At 36.1% G+C, this 21,015-nt stretch overlaps 1 long non-coding RNA gene across 1 annotated transcript; it reads right to left on the reverse strand.

The window, feature by feature from the left end:
- Positions 1–1,411: 1,411 nt before the first annotated feature.
- LOC131304622 (uncharacterized) lies at positions 1,412–2,770 on the reverse strand. The gene is made up of 2 exons (XR_009192443.1): positions 2,495–2,770; positions 1,412–1,728 (listed from the first exon to the last, which is right to left on the reverse strand). It is a non-coding gene; the product is annotated as an uncharacterized LOC131304622 (long non-coding RNA).
- Positions 2,771–21,015: the final 18,245 nt, after the last annotated feature.

Genomic DNA, 21,015 nt, shown 5'->3' on the forward strand with positions numbered 1-21,015 from the left:
TTGGGTAGCACATGCAATACCATCATATTGGACGTCGATAGTGATATGATCAAAAGTATGTTTGTATTCTCAAAGTCATATCATCCAGAAAAAAATCAACAAAGATATATTTGTCTTCCTAGGATTATAGTCCTGCACATTCATTGAGTGTGGCTGTACGTGGCCATTTTTTCAAAAATTGGGAGAAATTGGACGTGGTCTATTTGTGACCAGACACTGTAGATAAACCCAAGGTTTTGAGTGTGGGGCTTAGTCGTGTTGGGAGGAAAAACAATGGAAATTTGTGCTGCAGCCTTCTTCTGCAATAGGTACGTGAGTAATTGTTCAGTGGTCCTCGGACGCCGCCAAGTGCCTCAACGTTCCTCAATATCACATATTTTTGCTGAGTTCATACACTTAATTAGTGTTGAGCTCTACAAAAAAGTATAGTGCTAAGGGGTGTTAGGGCACCACATAAACAGTGCCCCAAAACCACCAAATAATTTTCCTCTGCGGAAATAAACAGATGTATGCATATGAAATTGCTGTCCACGTTTTACATGGATGCAGGTCACCTTCTGGCAAAATTATTACTCCTGAAGCAACGTCATGGGGCAATTATTACTCTTGAAGTAACGTCATGTGTCGCTACAGTGGCATTTTGCACCACAAATTTGCCTAGTCATCACAAAATATGTGGTGAAAAAAAGACCGTGTAGAGCTACATGACGGTGGTCCAGAAGAACAGAATAATTACTCCACCTTCTGAGGTGAGATGGGCTCACTATAGACCATTCAATTGATCAGAGATCTTTAATTTTAGATTCTTTACTTTTTAGATTTGTCGATTTAATTGTCCAACAAAAAATTAGCTAGCTAGTCTAATTGGACATTAGGTAGTGTATAATGGGGTTTGCTATGTGGTGAGATAAATGTGTTTTAGTCATTATGGTTAACGATGCCCGATCAACTTTACTCTATGGATGATGATGTCTATGAGACAAATAAAATGAACGACTTTAGTCATAACGTTGATTCGATGAAGAGCCCAAAAGAAGAGTCACAATAGGGGCTGTGGTGTGCATAGCAAGTTGGCTCCATTTCTTCTTCAGGTTGTATTACATCGATCACTAATATGTCAGTATTTGTTAGATTATTTTGATTGCCATCCTCTTATTCGTAGGAGTCGAACATTAGACTTCACACTTCAAAAGAGCGCTACACGGCCGTTGATCAGCCACAACGACATTTACATTGAGCCACATCATCTTGTACAGACATTATGTGCAAATTTTCTTTGTTTGTATATCATTAGTCATCTGCGTTGAGCTACAGCCGTGACTCATGAGAGTGTTTTGCTTGCTTCAATTTGGAAAGAACACGAAATTATCACAGCATCAAACTACTGTCAAACTAAGCCTCTCGGCTGAACTTTTAGATCAAACTTGAGCATATTTATTAAGTTCCGTACACATGCATACACTTAGATCAGCATACATCACAAAAACTTAGCTAGCATCTAAGTAATTGGATCAGACATCAGCTAGTATTTTCACGGATCTGAACATGGCGAAGGTTCGATGTCGAGGCCCTAAGAACCAACAAGTGTTTAATGGCCATGACCTAGCCATGGTGAAGGTCCGAGGTCGAGGCCCTAAGACCATCTAACCTCGTCCTTCTTCTAAATCACTATTTAAGTTTGTTTTCTTGCTCAAATGAGTATTCCACGCGTTCTTTAACCTTCATACCCTGCAATACCATCCAAGTAGGTGTTTCAGTGTTATATAAGATGGAATCAATAAAGAACATACAGAGCATTTTCCATGTAAAAAATACGAAGCTAGTTTCATCTCTACACCAAATTAAAACTTTAGCTTTCACTTCCATGCTTTGTTATATTGCTCATCCAGTCATCCCAGATCGAAAATGATATACGTGCCGACCAAAACGTAGGGAAATCGTACCGACAGCTGCGTCGGGCTGTCTCCGGCCACCGGACGGCCGATCCGAGCCGTCCAAAAATTCTTAAAAAAAAACCGAGGGGGCCTTCACGGGAATCAACGGCATCCGATGTGTGTAGGTGCTTGATCTAAACACCATATTTTTCATGTATATATGTATATCCGGTGGCCGGAGACGGCCTGGCGCGGCCGTCGGTACGATTACTCTACGGCACCGGTCGGTACTCATACCAGTACTCATCCGAGATATCCGTGTTAACAATCTTACATTTAATTCAAGCACTGTTGACCCCAAAAAAAAAATAAAATTAACTAACCGCGCGGAACGCCTCATAGAAAATATGCGCAGATGAGCGAGATTTTCTGAAGTTAAGCAAGTCCATAAATAAATCTTACAATACTTGTCGTTTGATATATATTTTTTGTGACTGATATTGTGAAAAGCTTTTGTTTTCTTAGATTGACTTATCATGATACAACGTGGAGAATTCCTTTTTCCCCCCGCAAAAAAAAAAAAAATTACAAAAAAAAAAGTTTTTGGAAAAATAGGACACCTGAAATGTTTCCACCATGGTATTCTTGCTTGGTAATCTTCTCCCTTCTTGTATATAAATGCCATATGCTTTATGATGCTCTCCTTCCATGTTTTAGAATATGTGCCTTGGGCTTCTATTTATAGGGGTTGGGGTGAATTGTACTCCACTATTCTTCTTCTTTTTTTTAAAATTGATTTTCACACTCCTCTTTTGTTCGAGTGCACTCTTTTTTTTTGTCTTCATCCATGCAAAATTACAAAACTAGTAAACTACCCTTCATGCATTTTTTCCTTCACACATGAAAAGGGTAATCATGGAATTTCACATCACTAAAAAAAAAGGTGCATTTGGAGGAAAAAAGAGTGAAAATCAATTCTTTTTGTTTCTTCTAATTTCCATTTTTTTTTTACTTCTTTCTTTATGCCTTCGTTATTTTCTCCAAGAAGTGCAAGTCTAGTAACAAATCATAGGTAGCATAATTCTTCATTTTATGCACTCGCTCTAATTTCTATCTAAATCACACATTTTTTAGGATTCAGAATTTTGTGTATGAACCTTATACAAACGTATAGTGAACGAGGGATGCGAGGTACACAAAACCACTAAATAATTACTCCACCATGATAGGTTGTTCTCCAAAACAAAAATCTACACAACAATCCAAATACAGCATTATTCACAACCCTCACACACATGTGAGGCCCACATGCACTAATGTGTGGACTCAACGTGTCTATGAGGTGTTTGAATGGTATTGTGTTTGAATTGTTATCAATGTAGCATTATTGAAAAATCTATACACGTGTCACATCCAATCAACTACAACCAGTGGTTGAGTTGTTAGCTTGTTTAAGAATTGGGGAAATTGCTTTTCAGTGTCACATCCAATCAACTACAACCAGTGGTTGAGTTGTTAGCTTGTTTAAAAGAATTAGAGAAATTGCTTTTCGGTGGACAAAGGGACAAAAAATGCTCAATTCATGAATAACTTTTTCAGAAATTCATCTAAATATGAAAATGATAAAAGTAATTTTCAATACATGGAGAGAACCACCTAAAATGACTATTACACCCTCATTCTCTTTCTCTACCCTCATCAAAAACAACTAGCCGATTGCCTCCCCTCCCCTCCCCTCCCCTCCCCACGCCGGCGACGCCATCTCCAGCGACACCATCTCCGGCAGCTCTCATCTCCAGCGACCCAATCTCTCTCTCTCTCTCTCTCTCTCTCTCTCTCTCTCTCATAGCTTGCAAAAATAAATGGGTCCTTCAAATTCGAACATAGAAATTGGGCCGCCATTATCAATCTGGAACAAACCTACCTCTATTTGAAGTGATTAATTGATTATATTCCCTGTTTTGTCGACATTAACTCTTCAATTTCTAATTCAAATGGCAAGACCCCTTTTTCTCCTTACAGATCTCTCATGTTAATTTATTAGGACTCTATTTTCAGCCTTTGCCAAGATATCAAAATCTCACATGGACTGAATACAGAGACGAGATAGACTTTTGGGGGTTTAAGATTGCAGAGACAAGGATATCTTTAGCCCCGTACTTTTTCTGTATTTCTTCAAGTCCCAAAAAAATTAAAACAAACAAGAAATTGAAGAAATAAGGGAAGAAAATGGGATGTGATCTGAGAACCGTAGTCAATTATTGAAGTCTTCCGGCCCTGACGATCAGACAGAGAGACTTGACTTCGGTGAAGTGGGTTTTCGATAATATAAAAAATTTATCCCATGTATGAATCTAAGTTACTCTGTTTATGAACCTAAGTTGCCCCATAAGTTTTCTCGTGTATGAACCTAAGTTGCCCCGTGTATGAACCAAAGTTGCCCCTTGTATGAACCCAAATTGCCCCAGAAGTTGTCTCGTGTATGAACCTAAGTTGCCCTGTCACACCCCAAAATGGTAAGTGACCGGCCGTGAACCATGAGACTAACCCATAGAACACGCAGCCTAAAAAGAAAATAAATTAAATGCCAAAACTTTGAATCACTGAGTAAATTTTATTCAAAATAGTGTCAGCCAAAAAGGTTTAGACAAAAGCATGGGGCACAAACATCCCACGAACCAAATAATACCAAGTGATCCACCAATAATAAAAAGAATTCAATAACCGACAAATGTTTCAAATGCGGAAACGATTAATAAAATAAAAGTATGATAAGACACCCTAAGGAGGTCAAACTAAAAGAAGTCCCCAAGATGCCGCCAAAGTCTTTTCCTAACTCTCTAACTTGCCTGAAAAAGAAGTTAGAATAAACCCGTCAGCTGACGAGCTCAATGAATGGCCAAACATGTATATTAGAATAAAATTTTGAAACAGGGATCAAAATAATTTACTATGTCAATATAAATTTGGCATACAAGTGAATAACAAAATAATCAATTAATCCAATTAATGATTCATCTGAAATAAGTTTCAATGATAATCACCGTACAACCTCCAACAACAATGGGGAACCACAACCAAAATCAATAGTACCAAGTGCCAGTGAATAAATGTTTCATAATTGGATCCACTATCGAATCTTAGAGTCACCATGAATAGGCAGCCCGTGGAACTTTTCCCAAAGAATGATACGGTCAATAACAACCGTTGAGCATTAGGGTCACCGGCCTAATCCGGCTTCTTCCCTAATGGCCAGAGTCACCCACACACAAAGGATTAATTTCCTTGGACTTCCAAAATATGTTCCCATCGATATCCACAAAATTCTCACCAAAAAATTATTCGAACAACAAATGGTTTCACCGATACCGCAAGCCAATTTAATATAATCAAATATAAACAAATATGTGTTTCCAATTTTAATAGTAAATTTTCCAAAACAACAATTTAAGGGACGCAGGGAAGTTCGAAAGTACGTAATATGCTTAACCACTCACTTGGGTCCAAAGCAAATGCAATCGAACACCAACAAGAAAGCTAACCTGAACAATAGAACAATACGAAATGACAAACTAATCAAAGCTTAGTACTGACTCGACAAACTAAGAATAGCAGATCAATTAAATTCTTAATCCCACCCCAAATCCTAAATTACTATAATTAGCCACCAAATTATCAAACCTTATTTTCAATTCCAAACCATCGGTAACCACCACCTACAAATCCCAACTTCATGCACCCAAACCACGTGCGTACAACACACCACTCATCCTGATCTCCATTCATAACTTTTACCGTCACAAACCGTGCACACTCGCACTGTCTTTCTCTAGCTGGCACCCACCAAATCATCATAGAATAATTTTCATCCAATTATCTTGCTACTGAACCAAACTCTGAGTAGTGAAGCAATAAGATTAATTCGAAACTTACCACGATTGAAGACGAGTACAAGGGCGACCTCGAAACCTTTGTCTTTCCTTCTCAACGTTCTCTTAAAAGTAACCCTAATCAAACTTATGAATATTGGTCTAAGTAAACCCTCTTATAAACTTCCCACTAGCAACGTGGCACCTTAAATTTTAGCTGATTAGTTAATTAGAATTTACGTATATAAAAGGCAAAATATGTTTTCTTATATATACGGCCATCCAACTAATACCAATTTATAGAATTACCTTCCAGTACCAGTATTTATCCAAAATCAATTACATACTACAAAGATTACAATCATGACAACAATACCCATAACACTCGCAAAATAATTATTTGGGACCCAACCATAACACACATATAATAAATGGCTACGTCGTTAATTAAATAAATAAAAATGCTAGGCTGTAACATGCCCCGTGTATGAACCTAAATTGCCCGGTTTATGAACCTAAATTGCCCCAGAAGTTGTCTCGTGTATAAACATAAGTTGCCCTATATATGAAACTAAGTTACTCCAGAAGTTGTCTCGTTTATGAACCTAAATTGCCCGTGTATGAACCTAAATTGCCCTGTGTATATACCGAAGTTGCCCCTGATTCAAGACAGGAGGGAGGGATATTTTTGTCTTCAATACCATGTCTTGGGAATTATTGTTTTCCTTCCCATGACTTGGGAATTCCGAAAAACTGGTCCATGAGTGGGGAGTTTTTTGCCTCTCTTACCACTGAAATGCAATTCCCCCTTAAGAATTTGTTTCATAACTTGGTTAAGAATATGATGTCGTCTCATTCTTGTTCTTTTTAAATCTTTATGATTACTTTAATGATTAAAAAAGTTTCTTTTGCCTTAAAAAACCGAAACCTGCCAACACTGCCTCAACTTACATAAGAAAAACTTTTCACAAAGCCTTCTATGAATTTGCTTACGGGGTGAATCTTGAGTGTCCAAAGTGTTTTGAACAGTTGGATTCTAATGAAAATTTTCCGATGGAGAGTTTACTCGGAAAAGTTTTATTAAAATCCAGACCCGTCGAATTTCTCTTCCCCGGAAAAATTTCATTAGAATTCAGACCATTCAAAGCCGAAACGGACGACCAAAATCGCGCGACTTTTGGATTAAGCACCTTATACTCATTGGATGTCGTTGATTTTCACGTTAGCCCCCTCGTTTTTTTTTTATAGAATTTTTGGACGACTTGATCGGCCGTCCGGTGGCTCTGGAGACGGCCCAGCGCGGCCGTCAATACGATTTCGGTTGGGGACCGGTTGATCCCTATAAAACTTACCCATAAAGTATCTTGAAAAAAGCAATTAGTGGTTGAGAATCATTTTGATGATTGAATCGCACACATCAAAGTGATTCTCAACCACTAATTGCTTTTTTCGGGATACTTTCTGAGTAAATTTTTTTTGTACCTAACATTTCTCATAGTTTTATGGTTGCATAATTACCTGTGTCGTTTTTGACTCCCTCTTGTCTTTATCAAGTTACTCCCTCTTGTTCTATTTATTTTTTGTCACGGCGATATACATCAGTGGGGGTTAGTGGGAGTGATAGAGTTAGCATGGAAATACCAGAAGCTATCCATAGCCATTTATTTTTTGCCACGGCGATATACATCAGCGGGTGTTAGTGGGGGTGATAGAGTTAGCATGGAAATACCAGAAGCTATCCATAGCCCTGGTTCCCTAAAGGGCTTGCTCTCTGTGGGGCGCGAACCCAAGACTTTTCACAAAAGGGAGGCAATGACTAACCAACTGCACTAAGCAGTGGTTGTCATTACTTCCTCTTGTCTAGTCATGTTAAAAGTACAATGTTATTTATCCGCCCAAGGCCCGTTCCAGAATGAGTTTAAGAACTTATTTTTTGTTTAATAATAAGGTATATTCCATAAAATGGTGAATAAATACTTTTTTTAAGAAGATAATTCAAGCTCAAAAATCATGTGCTTACGCAAATAATTTTGCTATCAATAAGGATCTTATTTGATAGATCTCATTGAGATCTTTAATAATGTACAAAAAAAATTTAAAAATTTATTTTTTATTTACATTTTTTTTGAGTTTGAAAATGTAAAGTTGCTTGTTTGGATTTTGTGTAATAACCCTTCTTATTTTTCTTTGAGAAGTTTCAAAATAAGTACTTATTTCTTAAGAAGGTTTATGTAATGGTAATAATCAAAATCAATAATTAAAATGTGCCACATCAGCATTTGATTATCCATTTAGTTCATAATGAAATTTAACAACCCTTACCTCCACATTGATTATTTTTGCATCCCTAACAAAAAAAAATCACAATACACAATGCACATTTGTCCAATCGTGAACAAGTTTTAATCACGCACTCGACCACATTAAATTATTCGTCTCGATGAGACGATTCCGAGTGAGATATTTTTGAGTTATTGAATTTTGAATTTGGTTATTGGTAAAAGTTGTTAAGATTTGGTTATGGAATGAATGAAATTTGTTTGTTTACTAAAAGACTTGTAACTTTGCTTATTACGATGTGGACGTTTTTTGAGTACTATTATTAAATTTGCTTATTCACATTCATTTGCTTATTACCATGAGATGTTCTAAAGCTATCCATAGTGGTATAATCAAAAGTCAATTATTTTTAAAGTTAATAATATATGTGCAAAAAATGGCTCACAATTGTATAATCAAACTTAGCAACATTCTTAGAAATAATCAAATTTTAGATTTTGGATAACCAAAACTAGCAATATTTTTCAATAATCAAAATTTGTTGACCCCACATCACATAAGTTAACTAATTCTAAAATTCGTATACATGCATATTTGAATTGGTATTTTATTCTTCTTTTTTTCGCCAACTCTATATCTTCTCTACTTTACCCACAAAACTATTTCTCTTTTTTCTCTCCAAAAGTGAAGTTCACATCTCTCGATCATCTACAATTCAACTCGTCGACGCCGGATTAAGGTATTTCACTCTTCTTTTTCGTTTCTATTTTTTCTCCCAAAAGAAAATTCATAATAGGAGGGAAGGAAGTCACCGATTTTTCTGCAAAATTAAGGGAAGGATTTGATGTAGCCAAAAAAAAAACGTAAATGAAGAGAAGTGAATGGCAGGAAACAGAGGGGGAGAGAGAGTGTGAAATTATTGTGGACCTCTTATTTTGGTTATGGACTAGAAGCGACTATTGTGAACTTCAACATTAGCAAGCTTAGCAACCTCTTAAATGAATAATAAAAAGCTGATGTGTCAACTTTTGATCATCCATTTTTTATTATACCACTATGGATGGCCTAATAAGCGAATGCTAAGAATTGTCTTTCTCTTTAATGGAGGAATTGTATTATCGTCGTACCTACCATTCTGACTGCTAACTTTGTAAAATATTCATTGTCTGTCTTGCAATTTTTTGTTCCAAATTTACCCTTTGGAATTTGATATTCGCTCTCAACTTTTTACTGATGACGTTCCACTTTATTTTAGTACTTCATGTTAAAAGTTGAGCGCCATCAGTAAAAAGTAGAGCGCGATTATCAGTTTCCTACTGTTTTTATTTGCGTAACTGATACCACCACATCTTTTTCTCGAACAAAGTGCGCTGCATCAAAAGGAAAATAGGCTTAGTTCTGCCTAACTTTTAGCATTTTTTTTTAGATTTTGTCCTTATTAAAAAAAATAAACTCATTAATTTTACGTCAAACTTTTGTAAATTTGATTCGTCTTGATGAAAAAAATCAAAAATGTAATTTTTACTTTGACCTAAACATTTTTGAAAATATTCAATTCTAAATCAAAAAAGTTAATTATTTTTTTACTTTTTTGATGAAAAGTAGATATTCCCAAATATTTTCGTAAAAGTAAAAAAAATTTATTTTTTCGATTCCTCTTGTAGAGATAATCATTATGGGAGTTGCACTTTGTGGGATTCCTGTTAAAGTTAGCTCAGCTGGATATCGGTAAGAACTTGATCAATTCTTTGTTTAATTTTCTGTTACAAAATTGAACGAAAAATTTATGAAGCCCAAGACTAAAAAATAGGAACAAGGGAATATTTCAATCTGGTGATCAAGGCATAGGAGTAGGGCAGTAAATGAACCAAGCAGCTCGCGAGCTTGGCTCGTTAAGGCTCGGTTCGGCTCGTAAATGAGTCGAGCTCGAGCTTGAGCTTTTAGCTCGTTTGACAGAAGCTTGGCTCGTTAAGGGTGGCTTGGCTCGATTAAAGAGGCTCGTTAATTTAGTAAATGACTCAGCTCGGCTCGATAAGGGCTCGGCTCCTTAAGGCTCGAGCCGAGCTCGAACTCAAATTTTGGGCTCGTTTAGTAAACGAGCCAAGCTCGAGGTCGACAAAACTCAGCTCGGCTCGTTTACTGCCCTACCTAGGAGTTAGGGATTTCTTTCCTTCAAAAACTCAAGGTTCAAAACCTTTTAGGTGTTATTTACTCTATTGGAGTCAGTACATACGAATCATTTGCCCCAACTTCAAGTGGGGTCCCCGCTAGTACACGATGAATATATGATCTTCTAAAATTAGTTGACTTGTGCATAAAATGACCCGGACACCTAATTATCAAATAAAAAACAAAAGAAGATTTTAGGTTAACCAAAAAAAAAAAAAGTGTCTTTGGCATTATATAAATTCCCCCCAAAAAAACTCTAAAATAGGGACAAAACTCTCCAAATCTCCCCAGTTCTTCTTCAAGTTGAAAATGGGAGGCGGGTTAAAATGGTAAGCAGTGGAAAGTAAAGTAGAAAAGTAAGGCTTTATTCGGTTATCAGTTTAGTTTAGTTTTAGTTTTGTTTTATAATCATTATTCCTCTTTTTTTTCTAATTATTATCCATTTTTTTAATTATTATTTTCTCATCTCTGTAATCATTACCTTTCTCTTCAATCATTACTCTATTTCTCTTCTTATCCACTACCAAAATTAAACTAAACTAAATTTCCCATCAAACTAAGCCAAAGAAGAAAATAGTTTGTACGTATCCTAAAAGCAAAATGACAGGTTAAAGGGAAAATCGCCCACCACATCTAAAATTGGATCCTTTTTAGTATTGGAGATTTGTTAATGGTTGGAAAAATGAAGGTTAAAATTGTCCACTTAGAGCATGTACACAAGACTAGTTAAACACCCAATTTTAGGTATTTTACCTATGCAAAATGAGAAAATGAGGGTACAACAGACTAGGTAAAAAGAAAGGTAAAATACATTTGAAATTTTTGCTCCGTAGTTTTGGCGATGTACTGTAGCACAGGTATAAGTAAAACACTATTGTTTCTCTCTCCTCTGTCTCTATCTCTCTCTCCCTCCCTGTGACTAGGTTGTCAACAATTGTGTGCAGTGTAGGTAAAATAGGAAGACTGGTGCAGTGTGGGAGAAGAAAATGAATCGGTAAAGTAAATATTGAATACTGTTCATAGGCATTTTTGCTCCCAACTGGTGTACATGCTCTTAGGTAAACATCTTTTTTCTCTAAATTTCTCTGAACTAGTCAGGAAACTTTTTCAAAAAAAATAGGCCCCGTTCCAGAAACCTTTTTGAAAAATAAGCAGCTTATTTCATATTTTTAAACTCAAAAATAATGTAAATGAAAAATAATTTTTAAATTTTTTTTGCATCGTATAAAAGATCTCAATGAGATCTTTCAAATAAGATCCATAGTGCATATTTTTAGATTTCACTAAGCCCCTCATTTTTGAACTTGAAATTGCCTTCTTAAAAAATAAGGGCTTTTTTTGAGTACCGGAACGGAGCCTAGGCTATCCATTGGGCCCACTAAAAGTAACCCTCCGCCATGCCGTGTAGATTAGCATTCAATCCATACACTCCGTACAACGTTGTTTCTAGTACTATCATTGTTCTTCGAGAAATTATTCTATGCCTACGAGGCATGGTCATGTAATGCCTCAGGGGCTTTCTGCACCACATATTTGGTGGTGCAGAGAGTATCTGAGGCACCACATGACCATGCCCCAAGGGCATAGTATAATTTTTGATTGTTCTTCAGAACAAAAATGTACAGGACTCCGTACAATGTTATTTTCTCTCTCTTGTTGTGTCCAATTAACCACAACGACACCTGTTTTGTTTTTTCTCTCCGTCCTGTCACATCAAAGTACAACGTTATTTCTTGGATCTCCTCCGGGGTTAGATCGGTGGATTTACTCTCCGTACAATTAACCTGGGCGGATTCGATTGCGGGCTAGGTTGCAAGAATTTCTTATGAATTTTCTCTAGTTCTAGCATGAATGTGCTACATTCGACCAAACCAGAAAAGAAATTAATCGAAATGCACATAAAAGAATATTGGAGCACAAATCACAACCAGTCAAGTGGAAGCTAATAAGGAAAAATCAATCTTATCAGTCGGCAAAAAATCTGGGTAATCTCAATCCTCACTTATCTATGGAAGGTCAGAATCGCCACATATTTTCTTTTTCGTTTATTGTAAAATATATAGTCGGTCAGTTCAGTCTTGTGAAAATTTCAGGAAATCGAGACCAAACCGATTTTGGGTCCAGTCCGAAAAAATTCCGCCATCACCCCTAATCAAAAACCGAACCGATCGATTGATTTTTTTTGAATTTTTTTTAGTCGGTCGATTTTCGTAACACCACTGTTGTAATCGTCCTAATCATTCATTATTTGTAAACACACGTACAAATACAATAGGAGGACTTTGCTCTCTCTCCACCTTGAGGGAAATTTTCCTTATCTTTCAACCTTCTTTATTAAGACACCATGACCGGGGCTGGCTCATAAGTTTTAGAGGCCGGAAGCGAACCTCTTGAATGGGGTCTCAAGAAATTCCGTATGCAAGTGTTTGCCATCCATGGTCGTCGGTCATTGTCTTCCCTTCCCTTCGACTCCTCAAGCGTGAAGCATGAAGCATTTGCAGCTTGCTACGTTTTTTTCTTCTTCTTTTTTTTATTGGCCGCGCAATATATCTTCTTACTGTCCTTTAATTATTTTTTTTAACGCTTTTGTGTTTCTAATGAGTAATTCCATCATTTGGGGCTATTTTGTAGCTTCTAAATTTCAATTGTGCATATTTTGTGTAAAGGAGGCTGGTGCAAATTTTTTTTGGGACACACACACATATATCAGGGCGGTTTCGAAGACACCTAAAAAAATACCTCATAGTTTCCGATCAAAATTTGATCATCCGAGCCGCTCAATGTGATCAAAACGTGATTTTAAGGTACACGCGAGAAATCAGCAAAAAAAATAACCGGGAAGGACTCAATCCGAACAATTTCAAACAATTTTTTATTGAACGGTTCAAATAAAAACTCTCAAATCAAACATTTTCTGGTCATTTTTTTGGCTAATTTCTCGTGGGTACCCTTAAAATCACATTTTGCACACATTGAATGGTTCAGATCATAAAAATTTGATCGGGAACTATGAGATTGAAATTTGGGGTGTTTTTTTAGGTATTTTTTTGGGTGTCTCTTGAACCGCTCCATATATATCGGGGCGGTTTCGGGAACACCTAAAAAAATACCTCATATTTCCCGATTAAGTTTTGATGATCCGAGCAGCTCAATGTGATCAAAACAAGATTTTAAGGGTACCCGCGAGAAATCAGCAAAAAAAATGACCGGGAAGGGCTTGATTCGAACAGTTTCGAACAGTTTTTTACTGAACGGTTCAAATAAAAACTGCTCAAATCAAGCCTTTCCCGATCATTTTTTTGGCTAATTTCTTGCGAGCACCCTTAAAATCATATTCTACACACATTGAATGGTTTGGATCATAAAAATTTGATCGGAAACTATAAGATTGAGATTTGAAGTGTTTTTTTGGATATCTCTTAAACCGCCCCGTATATATATATAGGGATTCTAAAATTTTGGGCCCTCGTTTTAAACTTTTTTGGGGGGCCGGAAGCACAGGCTTTTTCTGCCTTGGCCATAGGCCGGCCCCAACCATGACTCTCCAAAAAATCAAAAAAGGATCTTAGAGGATCTTTATATAATTGTCTGTGGGTGAAGTCTCCGGTCCGAATTGATGGAGCAATATTTGTCTGCTAGCAATTGTATCTAAATAATCACTAGCGTCTAGCGCGCTAATGCTATTACTGTAGCGAAAAAAAAGTACGATAAATTTGTTACGCTTGCAAATATGTCAATACTACGGGTACTCGTTAAATGTAAAGTTTGGGATTAAGTAGTAAGAAATTCTCATTTGTGGCTTTAGCTGTGAAATCATCCTAGGAATTTTTTTTTATATTTTTTTGTCAAACGGAAATTTCCTAAGAGTTGTTTGGCCTAATAAGTCAAATGTTTTTTTTATTCAAAAAAAATTAGCATTTGTTAATTTTTCGTCAATATTTTGAGAATTATTGCTTCGTCATGATGAGAATAATCTAAAAAGTAAAAAAAAAAACGATTGAAACCCAATTTTTTAAAAATAAAGATAGAAATAAGCCAATCTTTTCGTCTTTATTCTATATTAGACCTGTTGTCCACTAGCAGACTCTTCTCTCCTCTCTCTTTATGCATCACTTTCAATTTACAGCAGAAACGTTAAGTGAGAATTGACAGCGAAAGCAACCAGTTGTGAGGATAAATGTGGTCGTTCGTTCGACAATTCAATAGTCCAAATATCATCTTCACCTTATTGCATCAGAACCATTCATTATTGAGATGAAATCTGAACCATTAAATTACCGAATAGATAGCTCGGATGGTACTACAGCCTGCACAGCACCCACCCCGTCACATTAGGGTGTGAGTGAGTGATTTGTATAATTTTTCTTTCGTCACGAAAAAGAAAAAGAAAAACGTTTTCCTGTCAACTTACGTTAGCGTGAATTGCAGACGATCCAACGAGGTGGGCCAGAGCTATGTTACGCCACGTGAAACGTCTGTCGTGAACTCTCGGGTGGGTTTCGTTTTCGGGGCTTTATACGAGGGATATGGCCCACATCCACATTGAAAAGGTTAGCCGATATAGCATGTTATCGCCCATGGAGGAGAAATGTTTCGGTGTTGGATGGGTGTACATCCGGGGGTGTCCGTCCGGTATATTCGGGCGGTTTAATATATTTTTGGACGACTCGGATTGAACCCTTCACTCTTCTCTTATCCTAACATTTTCTCTCTCATTTTTCTTTCTTCAAATCCGAACCGTCCAAAAATGCAATGGAGCTCAGTTTTTGACGAGCTCAATGAAAATTATGACAAGCCGAACTCAAACCAAGCTTGCCTTGTTTTGAGACGAACTCGAGCTTATTTACGAGCCTTAACGACCTAATAATCTATATAATAATGGAGCTCAGTTTTTGAATCTTATATACGTAGTTATAAATCTAGACCCTTCATTATTGACACTCTAAAAATTAATGCAGGCACTCCAAAAAATAAAGAAAAGTGGTTTTGGAATTACACTGATTTTGGAGTGCCTGCATTAATTTTTGGAGTATCAATATCATTTTCCTTTCTAAATCCTATGATTAGCAAGTATTAAGAGTTTCTATAAATCTAGACCATCTATGTTTTGCTACCAATGACTAAGATCAATTCCCCAAACACTTATCTAAAAGGACTGATTTTGATTTTATTTGTTACTTTAATTGATATATATATATATATATATATATATATATATATATATATATATATATATATATATATATATGGTAGTCGGCACAATCCATGTTGATTTTATTTGTTATGGAAGTAAAACTCATATATGGCAGAACTTTAATTGAGCATTCGAGTTGTGCCTTCAGGCACGGACAAACACTGGTATCATATATTTATTTATACTTTTATACAGGTCTAAATCTGCAAATAAAGTTTTTAGTATTTACATAAATACGTTCATATACATATAAAAAATGATAAAAACATATACATAAGTAAGTTTGTAGTAAATGTAAATGTTTAGACTTGTACAAGTTCTAAAATTTTCACAGTGTAACTATATTAAACTCCCATGATATACATATACTCCAGGTTCGTAAGCCTAATCGAGCCAAATACTGTTACGTTGATGTTCGGCTCGTTTCTTAAACGAGCCTAAAATTGAGACTCAAGTTTAGTTCATTAGTAGACGAATCGAACTCGGACAAGCTTTTACCGAGTCGAGTCTCGAACAGCTCACGAACAGCTCAGTTTATTTACAACCCTAGGCAGGAGACTTTGCTCCGGATATAATTTTGCCCCTTACTAGTGAGCCGAGATTGATTTATGAATCAGTTGGTTTGTTGGGTGGTATTACTAAGCTACCAAGTAAATTTGTCGAAGCCGTGGCAAGAGAATATGTGACTGATTCATTTATTTTTGTCTACTTTAGTTAAGGAAAAAGTCGGTTAGTACAGTATTTAATTTTTATTAGGAGCCGCACAATTAGAGGAAAGACTAGAAGGTGGCGCACATAGCATGTGTGTGCATCATTTTTCATAGGGTTTATTAGTTTATATACAGTGGGTTGCAATGAATAAAAAAGTTTGCTGTTTTACTGTGTTCGAAAAGAGGATCTGAGTTATATACCAGTACGCAAATTTGGCTTATCGAAAGCAGTAGCTAATGTGCTACTAGAGGCTCTAGGGAAGTCGGAATCAAAGAGCACTCATCTGTTTGTACAGAGAGAGAGAGAGAGAGAGAGAGTATAGCAGTTTATTGTGGTAGTTCTTTGCGTAAAACAGTTATTGTGTAGAATTGTGTTGGTGTGTATAATTTTGCCCTTAAAGTTGAACTAAGAGTAATGGAACCGCAAGAACAATTTAGGAATTGAAAAAAAAAATGGCCGGACTTCGGAAAAGGCAAAACACCAATTGGGTTGCCAGAATTGACTGGGCCGAAGAAAGACTAACAAAAAGTTAAGGTCCACCATGAACCTTTCCTTGTCTCCTGTTTTTTTTTTTTTTTTTCCATTTGTTAAACTTAATATACTCTATTTTTAAGAGACTTGGGGAAATGATGAGTGTTTACGGAAATCGAACCCTACCCATGTGCGTGAAAGTATGTGGTTAAGCGGTGTAGGTTTTGGGTTTTCTTCGGGCCAGGGTTTGTTTTTGTATATGGGCTTTTTAGGCCTTTTGGGTTGTTTATGATTTTCATTGTTTTTATCTGGGCAGTTTAGACTCTCAGGTGTTATATTGGGCTTTGTCCAGGCTGTTCAGTAACAACTTTTGGTTGGACTCCATTTCTCTTTCCCTAATAAAATATTACTTTTGCTGATTAAAAAAAAAATACAAATTTGATTTTCTGCGATTGTATAGACCATGAGGGAGAGCATGTGTGCGGCTGATCAAATTGGTTTAGGCTCCGTTCCAGAAACCTTCTTAAAAAATAAGTACTTATTTTGGAACTTCTCAAAGAAAAATAAGAAGGGTTGTTCCAGAAAACTCAAATAAGCAGCTTATTTCACATTTTCAAACTCAAAAATAACGTAAATGAAAAATAATTTTTCAATTTTTTTTCACCGTATTAAAAATCTCAATGAAATCTATCAAATAAGATCCATATTGATAGGAAAATTATTTGCGTAAACACATGATTTTTGAGCTTAAAATTGCCTTAACCAAAAAATAAGTATTTACTTCTTATTTTGTGGAACAAGCCTTATTATTGAACAAAAAATAAGAACTTATTCAAGTTCTGGAACGGGGCCTTAGTTATGTGGGCCAATAATAAGGCCTAATGAGCCCATCTAGGCGTATTGAAACTGCAACAAAGGCTAAGGGCCTCATAAATATACAAAGTTGGACATTTATGGACTGAAATGAATAATCATAGTGGGCCTTAACGCTGTAACAAGGCCCAATGTCTAAGTGGTCCTGGAATAGTAATAGGCTAATGGCTCTCCAATGCTTCTGTTTATTTTAGAGCATCCTCAATAGCATAACCAAAAGCAACATGTTTACAAAGTTAGCAATGTTGGCCTCAAAAATGGCTCTAAATGGATCCATTGGCAAAATCCAAAGATGAAAGATATTATTAAAGAAGATATAAATATCTAGTTTTCAGAAATTTTAAAATATCTAGCTTTAGAATATTCTTTTGAAATATCTAGAGATTTTTGTTAGAATTAGTCATATGTGTAATTCTAGAATAATCTCAAAAATTATCTTGTATGAAAATATGTTTGTACTAGAGCCTTCCATAAAGTAGTATAAATAAGGATGAGTTCTAGCCTTTTTGTACCAAGCCAAACAAAAGTTTGAGTTCAAGTCTAATACAAATACTCTCATTTTTCACTCTTGTCTTTAGTATTCTCCCTTTCAAAAATCTTGTCCAACTAAACTATAGAAACTCCTATTAGACACATATAATGCTATCTGTCCAATATTGCATATGTAATCTAGGTTAGCTTTTTGGTTAAACGATGGATTTCAATTTTGTTTTGCCTTGTTTTGTGGGTGTGATTCGAATACGGTTTGTTTCTCCTTCCGAGATGCAACCCCGGTTAAAGACAGGTGTCACAAAAGCACTTTCCAAGGTTGCAACCCCAGCTGGTTAAAGACAGGTGTCACAAAAGCACTTTCCAAAGTTGCAACCCCGGTTAAAGACTTGATGATACTTGGTAGTCTCCCGAAGACAATTGGTGGTTTTGCTGCCTACAACTGGGACAGTGTACTGGAAATGCTTGTTGTTCCCTTCGAAATAACCGACATTGGTTGTCCGTTTTCATGATTCAATGCTATGTTTTTGGCAGATCAATACATTTGGTTTAGTCTATGTAATTTCAGTTTAAACAAGGATCTTTTTGCTGAAAATAAGAAGCCCAAAAACTCATTTTGAGATTTGGATTTGTTTTTCTATTTACGTTCATCTTAATCAGTACAGATGAGAGCCATTATATGGGGAAATGATATACAATACAATAATGAGCTAATATGAATTTGTACTATTTTGTGATATGAGCATTTAAAGATTGGGTCTGGTTGCATTTGGATAGATCACCAATTATAAAACAGAAGAGTGTGGGGACAAGTTGTTGGAACAACTTAGATTCATTTGATCCAAAGGCTATAGTGCATCCTCCCACTCCCCGGTTAAGTGCCCATAGTTTTCATCTAAATCATACAACTGCCATCCCCTTCCAACTGGAATGCGTAGTGCCGTAGGCACGGGCTAGCACTAGTATCTATATGTTTGCCTCCTTATATGTTCTCTTTCAAGCTTAATAACTCTTACGATATTATTTTTCCACTTTTCTCTCTCATCCACTGTATGTGGTCACACATTGTAACCGTTGCTAGTTTTTCCAGTGAACCATTGAGGTTTAGATAACCTTGGACATTGAGTGAAGAGCTCCGTTTGCATGGTAGGATCCCAACCGTTTGCATGGTAGGATCCCAACAAGGTTTGTATTCTTTTCACTAATTGGCGAGGAATGTAACCCATTTGGACATTAGATCTTTTCCTTTAAGTTTGGTATTTTTATTTCATGTTTCTTTACGAATTATAGTGTGGTGTGTATTGACATATAAATTGAATTCACAAATTAACACGTCAATTTTATACTTGTATGAATAAGTTACAATGCCACCCCCTAGGCGAATCCTGGCCCTGCCACTGTGTGTAGTACTACCCACCAATTGTGCAAGACATTAATTAGATAAATTTGGCTGGAAAAACACTATTGTTGTTCACGTTCAGTATACAGTCTTTGGTATCGGAATTTCGATTAATTTGGAAAAATTTGTCCAGGGCATTCATCGTTTTGGGATTTTTTCTATTTTTTTTTTTTGGGAATGAAAATGTGGTTAAATTGAGGAGAAACACGATTAGGTATGCTTGATTCGCATAATACTTCTGAATCTATCTCATTAACTTTTTGGCGAAAGAGAGGACGATTTACCGAAAAATCGAGAGCTTCGGCCGCCTGGTGTTCTCCATTTTAAGTAGAACGGGGATGAGAGCTTCCACTTTTATTTCAATTCATTGCACTTCAGTTTGGGTCAAGCAATGCTCAGGTCTGTGATAGTTAAGTTGATTATGTTTAGAAACATCACTTCTCGGATAGGAATGAACATCGAGCCGTTTATCGATGTTACTTTGAGTTTCGATCGTGATTCTTTACTGTTTTTTTTTTGATAGTTATATTGTCGAGACAAACTAATAGTCCACAAAAAATTGACTCGAAATCAACAAATGCAAAAAAGATTGAATAACGGTCTTGCTAACCTCTTGTTTCCGAAGGGGAATCTATCAAATTTGATCAACCATTAACGAGTAATCCTAATGTAGGCGGATTTGGTCAGGGAGATGCAAAAATAGTACTTCAAGATCTATTACGTCTTCAAGGTCGGCCTTTTATTCTTCTTAGCATCTGTTGTTTTGGCACAAATCTTCTTGATTCTTAAAAAGAAATAGTTCGAGAAGGTTCAATTGTCTGAAACGATTTTCTAGGGATTGACTCCTTTTCTTCAACTTGAAGTGATCTTGTGTCAGGAAGAACCATGTAATGGAAGGCTGAGTCCTCTTCCGCATAGTATGATTCCATGGCTTCAATAGTAGGGGAGGACAGTAAGGACAATGAAGGAAATTATCAACGGCAAAGAGTTCCCAAAAATGGTAAAACGGGATCGTTTATAAACAATTTCGATAACAAATAAAAAAAGAGAACGTTAGTTCTCCATTTTTTATTCGTTCTCTTGTAGTCATTAGTCATGACAGCGTAGAAAACAGAGCAAAAAGCTACATCAACTACAAATCAGTTAAAATTGATAAACAATAGTAAACGAATTTGTGATATCCAACACTTGATGAACACAGTCATTTAATAACAAAAACCAAAAAAAAAGTAAAAAAAAATCAGAAAGCAAGCTGAGTCTGTAAGTCTATTTCAGGAGAGAGAAGGAGAATTTCTAGAGAGAGGAAGAAAAGTGGATTTTGGAACTACCTTGCATTCTGCAAGTTGGACCAGAATACAAAACCTTGCATTTTGTGTTTTATACGTGTTGGTGTTTTCGGTTATGTTATATTCCATTTTGTTTGTTATTTAGACATGATCCTAGTTACTGTTTAATTAAAGTTGATTTTTATTGTAAATGAAGGGTAGGAGATTTAATAAAATGCTAGTGCAATGTATGATTGGGAAATACGAAATTTTTTAGGAGAAACTACAATATCTATCTATCAATATCCTATGCAAATGTGTGTGTGCCTCCCGAGCCTCCAAACTCCTAATCTTAATTTTCTAGAGTTTTGATTTTTTTTTTTATTTTGAGAGAGAGAGAGAGAGAGAGAGAGAGAGAGAG

This window comes from Rhododendron vialii, chromosome 10a (assembly GCF_030253575.1).
Source record: "Rhododendron vialii isolate Sample 1 chromosome 10a, ASM3025357v1".
Lineage (NCBI taxonomy): Eukaryota > Viridiplantae > Streptophyta > Magnoliopsida > Ericales > Ericaceae > Rhododendron > Rhododendron vialii.